Raw genomic sequence first — 11,676 nt, 5'->3', positions numbered from 1 at the left:
CGTCTGTACCGGTGCTGGCTAATTACCGGCACATTCTCCTCCTGCCAACAGCGTGCTGCTGCTGTCGAGCGCCTACCCGCCTCCCACCCTCCCACCACCTCCTCCCCCACTCTTCTGTTTCTCTCTTCCTCATCACTAGGAGAGAGCGGAGAAAGGAGGTGGAGGGGAGGGCCGGGGTACAGATGTGTATTAATGAAGCAGTGAAGGGCAGGGGGTGACTCATAGAGAGGGAAAGAGAGAGGGAGGGAAAGAGGAGCGAGAGGCGATTTGCATGCAGAGACAACGAGATTCACCACTTTCTCTCTATCTACCTCTTTCTCTCTCCTTTCACATCCTCTTCAAATCTCACTTTCTAGCTCTCTCACTCTCTTTCTCTCTCTCTCTCTCTCTCTCTCTCTCTCTCTCTCCCCTCTACCTCCTTGCCTCTCTCCTTTGCTCTCCGGCTTGCTGCCACTGCTGATTTGAATAATTCAGCACAAGCCGGTATTCTCCAGGGCCCCATTGTCTGTGCGCGGCAGGAGAATGAGAAGGAGAGAGATAGGGAAAGAGAGGGAAAGAAGAGAGGGAGAGGGGGGAGTGCAGGGCAGTGTGTGTATATGAGTGAGTGGGGGAGGTGGGAGGTCCGTCCTGCCTGCTTTCACCTAGCTGTGGCGTAAATCAGCACTAATGAGGTAGAGGAGGAATACCTAGGCCTCATAACAGACTACCAAAGCCATTGCCATGGAAGTGTACTAATGCACACAGGTAGATACACATTTAACAGTCTGCATGCATACAACACCTCCATAACCTTCACTGCTCTGCTGTGTTTCGGTTATTGACTTGTTGCTAACCCTCACTCCCATGTGTGCTCAACCCAGCGCATGTTCAATGTCATCGTGCAGGAGGAGGGATATTGGCAAAGAGAGCAATAGTATCAACAAGCACAAGAAAAACAATCAGCGTAAGTGATCAATAGCAGCATTGTTAAGGTCAAATGTTTGTAAGTGGTCAGCAAACACTTACATTTGTTAATGCGTTGGCATTAATCACAATGAATTCATCATGCAAAGGAAAGCTGAGAAAAATCATGATGACCCACTGGTACTGATTAATTGCTGGCATGAAAAGGAAAAAGTTTCTGCTTTTTTTTTCTTCTTGTCTCTTGAAATATTGTTAGATAGATAGGAGAGAAAAAAAACTCCATATATAGACAATGGCTCTGTAATCTTAAAGCTAGGATAGAGTTTGCTTGTAGAATGTGTGTCTCTTCTCTGGAGATTTTCTGATGTAAAGTCAAGATGTTGTGACTATGTGTAGTCTTTACAGCTGCGTGAAGAAGAGTGAGAACTGCATGATGACTATAAAAGAAGAGATTTGTCTGCGTAACCCAGGCCATGGTTTGACTTTTCCACCCTTTCCCAGGAAGAAACCATCAGCTTCAGATTGAACCCTGAAAGACTAGAGGCCGATCAAAACTGCTGAGTACACAAGACACAACAGATGCTCTCTCATTCTGTCTCTTAAGTTGTCTTTGACTTTTCTACTTCTTTTTCTTTTGCAGTTCAAGCTCCTTGATCTTCACCTTCCATCTTACCTTCTGTCACCCTAACCCCCAACTCACTCAGGCCTTCTCACCATCCACCCACCGACTCTTATAAGGGGGGGGGGGACTGTCCCGCCCATGGGAACTTCCTCAGATGACAGCCGCAACACAAAGACTGGACTGAGATCAGCTGAATGTGACAAAGCTCCGGAGACTGTAGTCTGCATTGCAGCTTCTTCACACCCTACTGGTGATTTGTTCCCATAAGAAAATATGTCAGTAATAGCTACACCTTCATGAATATGGACCAATGTGGAAGCTTTGTACTGTCTACACAGTGACTTCAGTCAAGTACCTCTCTCTTAGGAGATGACATACTAGCCCGTCAGATGTAGGGTTTTTAGTTACTCTGGAAAAAAAAAAGAACATATAATGTCTAGACATCAAAGGAATGACGCAAATGTTGTGAAAGGCCTTTCTTTTGTAAGTCTTGTGAACTTGCTGTCAGGAATGGGTAAAACGTGCATTTTAAAAACGTTTGGGAGTGTAGATTCAAAACTTAAGTATTGCACATTATTTCTATCAGCGCGGCTTTGGTTCTATATTTGGCTCCTGTGGGTGAAGAACTCAATAAAAAACAATGAGTATGGGGGAGGCATGATCACGAGTTTTTTTATATAGAGGAACTGATTCCCTGGGTACATTTTACAACTGTAATAATGTAATCTGGGGAACATTTATTGGGTTGTTTATCTGAAATAACAAGCTAACAACGTGTTAGATAGGCTCAATTAACCAGCGAATCACAAAACCAGCGTAATGTTGGTGCCTTCCTCATTTTCTCCTTTCTCAATTTCTGCTTGTTTGCTGTTCTCCACCCCCATCGAGTTAAGAAGTCTCAACCATGAGGTGTTTTTTAGCCATCAGGAAAGGGGGGGGGGGGCTTTTCCTCACACTATCAAGCTTCACATGATGAATGAACCCACATGAGTATAATGGTCAAATAATCTGCTTCAGGAATTTGCTCAATGAATCAAACTATCCCTAGGATCATTTTTACTCAATGAGAGGAAAGACCAGAGAGAAACTTTTCACTGTTTGCACTCGGGGCCTTCTCACTATGTCTGCGGTCCCCCATCACTCGCCTTGCCAAAAGCATTGACTGGAGGAGGGTGGAATTCCTGCAGGCGCACTGCAAATTTGAGAGAAAGATCGAGTGAAGTAAAAAAAGGGAGAGAAAGGCCAGCAAAGAGAAAGAACTGTAATAAATGTAAATGATGTTACAGCCTCTGTGGCAATCACAGATTAGCTGTAGTATCTTGTGTCGGCTGTGTGGTCAGAATTATGAATTCAGTCACCGTCAAAGCCATCAGGGAGTTATATAGATAAAGAGAAAGCAGGATTGAAAAAGAAAGAAAGAAAGAATATTTGACATCTGTTATGCAGCTGGGAGTATTTCTAAGGGACGCCAGGAGAAAAAGGAATTAAACACACGGAGGAGGAGCCCAAGGAAGGCTGGGAGAGAAGAGAAACACGGGATCCAAAATGGCTGGACTGCATTAAAATGGCAGGAGTGAAGGAACACCTATATTAGCCTGGTTGTATATCCACGTTGACTGATCTCTCTGCCATGATTAACTCTGGATGTCATCGTGCCAGTCTAGTTGAGAACTACACTCTCACGCTGACCTTTATAGTAAAACCTCTTTTCACAATAAAGGTGAGGAAATTTGCACCATGAGTAAAGTTTCACCTAATGACTAGTACATTTACAGCATGTCAGGCTTCATGTACAGCAATCTGCAGCTGCTGAATGCAAAATCAAAGTCATCATCCTCTTCCTGATTACAGCTTCTAAACAGCTGTAAAGTGGCAGTGAAAATGGGGCCACACACACACACACACACTGTGCGGCAGACAGTGGATCCAGCCCCGGGCTTGGCCGAGCTGCGTCACTCCTACAGGCCCTGACAGTAATCAGGAGGAGAAGTGAATGCTGAGGAAGTGTCAACAGAAACAAACCCTGTGCTTCGTTTAGGCCAGATTGAACTGATAGCTCATTGCCAGTGACATAATTTAGATGAATGGTGGGTGCAATCCATCAGAAGAGTATAGCTGGTGTGAGTGCGAGTGTGGGGAAGAGGAGGGGTGCGACCCTCGCCGTGCCTGGCTGCCAGTAGAGATCCCATTACCCTACACCTGTTAACAACACCAATCCCCTTGTATAAACAGTAAAGTGATCCTTTTATCGAAGGCAGGGGGACGGAAAGAGACAGACGGAGAGACAGAAAGAGAATGTGGAGAATGTAAGAGGAAAGAGCCAAGAGGAGAGAGATGAAGCGGAGGAATAAAGAAATGTTTTCTTGTTTGGTTTTAGAGAGACTAGCACCCCTGGACATGATGGATGAACCCAGGGTCTGGAGAGACAAGTCATGGACAGATGGCTCAGATACACACTCCAATCACAACACAGAAGCCTCCAGACTAAAGCAAGAGGGACATCTAGTGGTGGAGAGTTGAACTCCACCACAGCTATAAATTCCTGCTTCCTGAACTGGTTTTTAATAAAGCAAATTTGAAATGTCAAGTTTCAGACCTGTAAAATATTGGAAGTATTTTATTTATTTACCTTATTACCATGCAATGAAAAGATTACTCACAGCGAATATCAATAAAACAGTTATGTCACTATTAAAGTATTAAAATGTAAAAAGCTGGCGTAAGAACAAATGTCTCCACAGTCATTTAAAGAATAAAAATTAAAAAAAATCTCGATCTCGATAGGCAACTATCGGAAAATTTAAATCTGAACTGTAGAGTTCTTTGGCGTTTATTTTATATTAAGCTGATTGAAAAAGTGCCTGGAGAGGGTTTACATGTTCATTCCAATAAAGGACCAGGTGCTAATTAGATACTCACATTTATGGACAATCAACACTCATCTTAATTAATTTAAAGTTTAAAAAATTGCAAAATATATGTTTTATATGTCTTCTTTAGTAATTATCTTCCATTCTTCTGTCTAAATTCAAACAAAAAAGTTTTTTATGTTGAAATGTGGCACCAACCAATCACATCCCTCAAGATAGCTTATCTGCATATACTCTCACAAAGATGACCACTCTGCCATGACACGTATTGTTACTCAGTGGGATATAGAGGACAATAGCAAGCAAGTGGCCATTATCTGCCACTGAAAGGGAATTTTTATGTTTTTATGTAGTTTTTTTCTTCTATTTTTGAGGGGGTGGGCTGGGTGTACATTATTATCCCTTGATGAATGGCTCGTGCAAAAACATGAAAAGAACAACGATTGGGTAAAAGCAATTGCGTCAAGCAGTAGACTAATTGCTTTTTCAGACAGTTAAAATAATGGGCCAAAAATAAAAAGCCATCCAAAATTGGACTAAATTACCCTCCTATAGCTGGAGAGAGGGTTTATCTTCATCACTGAATAATAATAAGAGTCAGAAGAACACAGAGCAGTGACCTGGCAGGTTTTTAAGGTAACCATTAACTGTTTGATAGCTTTAGGGAAGTATCTGGATGCTTTTGTCATTATTGTTCAGTTTTCACTGTCAACTTGATTTATTTTTGAGGAAGCCAATAAGGCTGTTTTCATGTGGGATGCCTGTTTTTCAGCTTTTTTCCCTCTTCTCAGATACAGTTTTACACCACTTCCTATTGACTTCTTGAAGTAACACAGGTGAGGAGAGTTGCAACAGCACGTCAAGGCTTTGGGACTGAGGTGCGGACAGACTCCTTTCCTCTGCTTTTGAGAAATAGCCGTGTCTACTTCCCATCTGTCGAACTCATCCTATTGTGAAAGATCTATTTGGCTAATTCAGTTTTGTTTTGGAGTAGATTTTTAACACAAAGCCCCAGATTGTGTTACACACTATAAATACTGGGGGAAAAAATGCTGGAATAACTTACCATCAAAAAAGGAATCTCTCTGAAACCCTTTTTGGAGAGTACTGACCTGGGTGTGGATATCACTCTCATGTTAGATACGTACCGCCAAGAGATGGTAAAACTGGAAGCAGGGAGAAAGAGCTAGCCTGCTCTGTCCAAAAGTAAAACAACGTACGAACTAGCACCTCTAAGCTCACTAATTAACACTATTTGTCTTTGGTTTAATTTTAAAATTGAAGTGTAAAAATGAAACATTGTGGGTTTATATGAGGTTATTATGAGCCGGACAATTTCTTGGCCAGTAGCAGTGACTTAGACCTAGAGTCAGTGCTAGTTGTCTGGCAACCTCCAGGGACAACAAGACTAAATAGACAAGATATAACATGTTTATTAGCACTAGTGAACTTTGGATGTGCTGGTTTTCCTACCTTTGGATAGAGCCAGGCTAGCTGTTTCCCCTTACTTCCAGTGTTTGTGCTAAGCTGAGCTAATTGGCTGCTGGCTGTGGCATCATATTTAACGGGTGCGAGTGGTATCAATCTTCTCATCTAACTCTCTGCAAGAAAGTGAAAAGTGTATTTCTCAAATGAAAAACTATTCCTTTAACATGGCAAAGTATTACATAAAATGACTAAAAGCCTTAATGGAGACACAGAATGACAGCAGTTCCCACAGGCATGGGGAAGTAAGTAGTTCTGAAAATAAATATCACATTCATTAGTAAAGCCATCAGAAACTGTGAATGCTATGATGTGATGCATGTTTAATAGCCTATTAGTGTTAAATGCAAACCTGTGGGAACTATAAAAGTGTTAAACTATGTGAACCTGCATAGAAACTCATTGAGGGATGTTTTAGTTTCTAAATGAAGTATTTCATACTTCCACAGTGCTAATGACAGTGCAACTAATTCTCTCCATTTCCATCTCATCAGTCCAGAGTATCACTTATCAATGAGTTTGTGTAAATTGCAGTGTGTGGGAGCAAAAGTGGTGCAGCCCAACTAACAGCATTCATCCTCAGTAGAGTTCCGCCCGTGCTCCCCCTCCCTTCCACTTTCCTCCCCTCTCTCTCCCTCTCCTTTCACTCTCATATTGTGTCTCTAACGAGTCACGTCCATCTAGCAATTATTATGAAATTAAAGCTATTTTCCATGGCCGATGTTTGCCCCGGTAATAACCACACCGAGATAGGCTTCATTCATTTAGCATTTTAGTTCAGCTCAATTCCTGTCGCATTAGCAAGAGGAGCAAAATCAGAGTGTCACTCAGATATTCTGCTTAATGGTTTGGCGATGGCCTGGCCTTTTTTTTTCTCCTTTTCCTTTCGCGATCCTCCTAACCCTATCTCCCTGCCAATTACGCTGTTTAATCTATATGTAGATAATGGTGTCCAGGACCTCCCTGTTGAAATGTCAGGTGTGAAGAGGTTATTAGCTAACTTTTAATTACTGTCCATCATTCACCAGCCAGCAGGACAGATTGGCCCTCTCCGACTGTCCACTTATCTAGTCTCTGAATGTTGGCTGCAGGCAGGGGAAAGAAAGACATTTAGGAAGCACCAGGTCCCTGACTTAATATCACCATTTTCACACTATTAACAGGACTTACTGTTTGGAAGAAAGACGCAGAAGGGAGGAGGAAACGGTCTGACCAAGTAGATCATGTGTCAAATAGTTTAATGGAAGCAGATCATGTGTCAAATAGTTTAATACAAGCCGATCACGTGTCGAATAGTTTAATGGAGGATGATTTAAAAGTTTAGAAGCAGAAAGAGTAGGATGTGAGGCAAGAATCAGCAATGTGGTTGTGGGATAACACTGCAGAACACTCTGCTACAAGAATGCAAGTAATTTTGCATCAACATAAACCAGAACAAGAATTTGTACTCTCAGATTTTCCAAAATACTTGAACCACATTATGTTCTGTGGTTCTCAGTCATGTCAGTCCTTGGATGTTTTGTTGATCCGAAGAACCTGCAGCCTGGTTCAAAACAGAGATTTCCTTGTTCATAGAGATTAGCTGGATTTTCCTCCTTCTTCAAATGTTTTAAAAGTCTGCAAACCATTTTCGTGAACTCCCCCTGCCCTTGTGTTAAAGCCCCTATTGTACATTTAAAGACCCGCAACCCCTGACCCAAATTCTGCAGCTCTCCACTTCCATTCCAGCTCTCCAATACTTGTATTGGGGCCCAAAATAATATGAGCGCCAGCCATGAGCTCTGAGGTCTGTCTGTATCCACTATGTGGCTGATTGCAAGGGCTAATTTTATGAAGAACTATTCAACTTTTAAAAAATAAGTAAATTTTTGCTTTGTTGCAAAATTTGGATTTCAGAAACAGCATTAAAAACATTTTTAACAAATCAAAAAACCACAATCGAGTTTCCGGACTTTTAGTTGTCGAAAATGCATGTTTTGTGAAATGCAACTGACATGGGGGCTGCATGGGGACTGGGGCCAACATATTTAAGCACTTCAGTCCAATCACACTTGATTTTTGCATGATCTTGCAATTTTGTCCATCACTGCAACATTTCTACAAATCTGATCAATCATTGTAGTTTCCCATGGAAAACATTGTGCCACACATCAAAACACCAAACCCTTGTTTCTAGTTGTGAAGATGCAGACCACACCGAAATGTGCATGACACGAACATCTGACATTTACCCTGTCTAAACAGTGAGATTTTATTCTCATTGGAAAAGGTTGGCTTAGATTTTATGATTTATACAAAAAATTCTGCAATTTTTACTCTCTTCCACAATTTGATTGCAAAATAATGCAAAAAAACAACAACACTGTAATATGCATTGCAATTTTTTAGAAAAGATGCTGTGAACTCCTCAATTCCAGAAAAAGCCTGCAAAACCCTGGAAGGACAGACTTCAGGGTGATTGTGTGTATGGCTCGCGGTTTGCAAGGAGGTGTTTGTATGGTTTGTCTGGTGCTCTCCATCTCCAGTATATTTAGAAATACAGGATCTCACCATTTAAAGGTACAGTGTGTAACATTAAGGAGGATCTATTGGCAGAATATAATATTCATATGTTTTCAATAAACACCTGAAAATAAGAATTGTTGTGTTTTTGTTACCTAAGAATGAGCCCTTTATATCTACAGAAGGAACAGCTCCTCTCCTATGAAGTTACGTTGAACCATGTTGAACCACCATGTTTCTACAGTACAGCCCAGATCGAGCAAACCAAATACTGACAAGGCCTTTTGTGTTGTTTGCAAGTTTTGCAGGCACCGTAGTTTCTGCTACACACGTGGAAGGCAAGGGTGAGGCTGGGGGTATTCAGTTGGTTGCAATTGGCTAGCTCACCACTAGATGCCGTTAAATCCTACACATAATTACATTAGTTTATGTGTATGTGCAAACATATATATATGCATGGATAGTTTCAACTGTGAACACAGGCCTAAATAAGATTTGTACCCTAAAAATATAAAACCTCAACATTATAACCAGATTCACATCTTCATTCGAACAACAAGCAGAGACACGTACAAACACATATACCTGCAGGGAGAGCAATCTATATTCAGCCCTTGAACTGTCTTTGAGCGGATTTACTATTTTAAACTCCGCAGGGCCGAGTTTTGCTGATTACAGCGCCACAGAGAGAAATACTTCCCGAGCTCACTTTTTCTTCCTCTCCCTCGCCATCTTTTACAGCTTACAGACAAATTCCGTTGGAGGCAGTGAGCTGTTATTTCAGCAGACATCCTCCCTGTGATTGAGGCTCTGGTTACAGAGAGCTGCTTCTGGATCACACACATAAATACAGACAGACACACACATATGCACTGTGCACAGACATTCCTTATTTTACTCAAGGAAAGAGTCAAACGGAAATAGATAATCTGTAAAACTTTCAGAAATTCTGAAACGATGAGATAATTCTGGAATTATTTCTTGCCAGCCCGCACTGTTTCTTCTCCACGACTCTCTGGGCCACAAATGCCTCTGTGGCATCCAAGTCCCTGTAAAGTGGAGCATTAGTGTGTTTTCAAAGACTGGCAAAACTAACCATTCGCTAGAGAACATCATTAAGCCGATTAATGTTTTTCATGCCAACATACCTGCCTTTGAACTGGAGTTTGTGTGATATTTAAGACTTTAAGTGGAGCCTCACTGTTCTGTGAGGGGTTTTGTGTGTGTTAAGACCCTGCTCTCTGAGCTCTGTGGTGAATTACAGCTGACCCATGAAGACCCCGGGCCCCGCTGCTCCTACCTTTGGAAACCCCTGTCATCTGGATCACATCGGGCTCAAATGGGGGGCAGAGCAGAGCCCCCTCTGTCTGACACAAGCAAAGGAGGAGGATGATGGAATGAAGGTCCAGGTGTGTGCGTTTGTGTGCGTTTCAGTGTGCGACACAACCCCTCCATTTTTCTTTCTGTCTCTGTCAAAAACACATGGCTGAATTATATTTAGTCTGGGTATAACACAGCTAGAATAACTTGTTTGATATGAATTAATAAATAAAAATAAATGAATTAATCAGCTGCCCATATAGAGTTCATACAGAGGGGGATGGCCTTTGACCTTTGTATCTCAACCAATGAGGAATGCAGCGGAAGGAAATTAGAAACATTTGATTTGCATCTCTCACTAGAACAATTTCTTCCACAGCATGCAACAGAAAAACAGCTTGATAACAAACATCTGCTGTACAATATCTGAAAGAAAACTTACACATAGAACAGCAAACAATATAGTCCTTCAATCCAGATGGCAAATTTATCAGACTGTGCATGTCGTCAGTGTTGTGACTTCTGTTTTAAGGTGAAAACAGTGTTTACAGTTAATCCACAATTCTTAAAGTCGAGACAAGAGGACTTGACAGTGCATACAACACTTTACATGATAGACTCAGACAAATGCTGATGGTGCAAATGGTACCACTGGCACCGCAAACCAATTGTGTTTCACTTTTATGAGGATACCTATTGTAATACTTTAAAAGAAAAACAGTCCATTCTAAGCATGTGTTTTAAACTGAATCAGAAATTTGTATTTTAACCATGTGGATCATCTAAATAAACAGTAAAGAGTTTGAAATCATTGCACCATCGCAAACATTTGTCCAGTAGCAGCAAATATAAGGAGAATATCCAATAAGCTTGAGGAGCTTTTTACACTGCATTAAATCCTCTAACCTGATGAGCTGCTGCCCCCTGCTGTAACACTGCCATCATGGAAATAATAAATCCTCCCAACATGACTTTAAAAATCCAAACTCGTACCACTTTGAAGCTAAAATGAAACTGAAAACCTCTCAGTTATTGCACATATTTTGTGGATCCCTAAATCAAGATTTTTAATAAAAATGGATACTGCAGGACTCTGCATGTGTCAGACATGCTGCGCTGGTAATCATGCTTCTGTATGATTACAGCAATTAAGAGAGCAAAGATGTTATTTCAGATAATGGCACTCCTGGAGTTGGTACTCCATATCGCCATATAAATAGTACACCTTGTAATTTCTTGGCTGAATGCAGAAAACATGCTCCTGGACAGGGCTCTGCTTTACCTGTTATTCTTGTTGTGGACAAATTGAACACTTGCCTGGATGGGATCTTTTGTATTAGACTCCATAGGTTTCAGTTATTCATGTAAATAGCTGAGAAAAGAAACGACAATAAAAACATGATATATTTATAAGTGAAAATTGTTTATTACATAAAAATGTGGTAAAGACAATAGATAAATTAGCAATAAATTACAAAAATAGTACATTTCATTTGTTTTTTCTTTCCATGCATGATACGTCCACACAGTGTATTGTTTGAGAGGTTGTGTATAAGCTGTGTTTTATAGGTATCCTGGTGCTCCGCTAGGCTGAAAGAGTAATTGTGGATAAATCTGGCTAAAACTGCTGTAATTAATGTAATATGCATTAATATGTTAAAATATTGTTTGTGAGAAAAAAACACTCATCCAATTTGACATTTTTGCTCATACATTTGCACACATATACAGACACATACAGACACTCTCCTGTTCTCTCTTTCACACACACACACACAGACAGGCACATTCAAATAACGTGAGTAGCTCTTCAAAATTTAAGTCTGTTAGTACATTCAGTATTCAATAAGTGATGCAACTCCTCAAAATCAGGGTGCCTAATAATTCTGTCACCCATCACAGCGTTAGTGATTTTAGTTAGTTTTTGTTAGATTATTAGTTTATTAGTAGGTTAGTTTGTTAGTTTGAAGAGAG

This window comes from Morone saxatilis, unplaced genomic scaffold, assembly GCF_004916995.1.
Source record: "Morone saxatilis isolate NCDOM2014 unplaced genomic scaffold, NCSU_SB_2.0 Contig16, whole genome shotgun sequence".
NCBI classification, from domain to species: Eukaryota; Metazoa; Chordata; class Actinopteri; family Moronidae; genus Morone; species Morone saxatilis.
The sequence above is the reverse complement of the archived record's forward strand: the minus strand, read 5'-3'. Positions refer to the sequence as shown.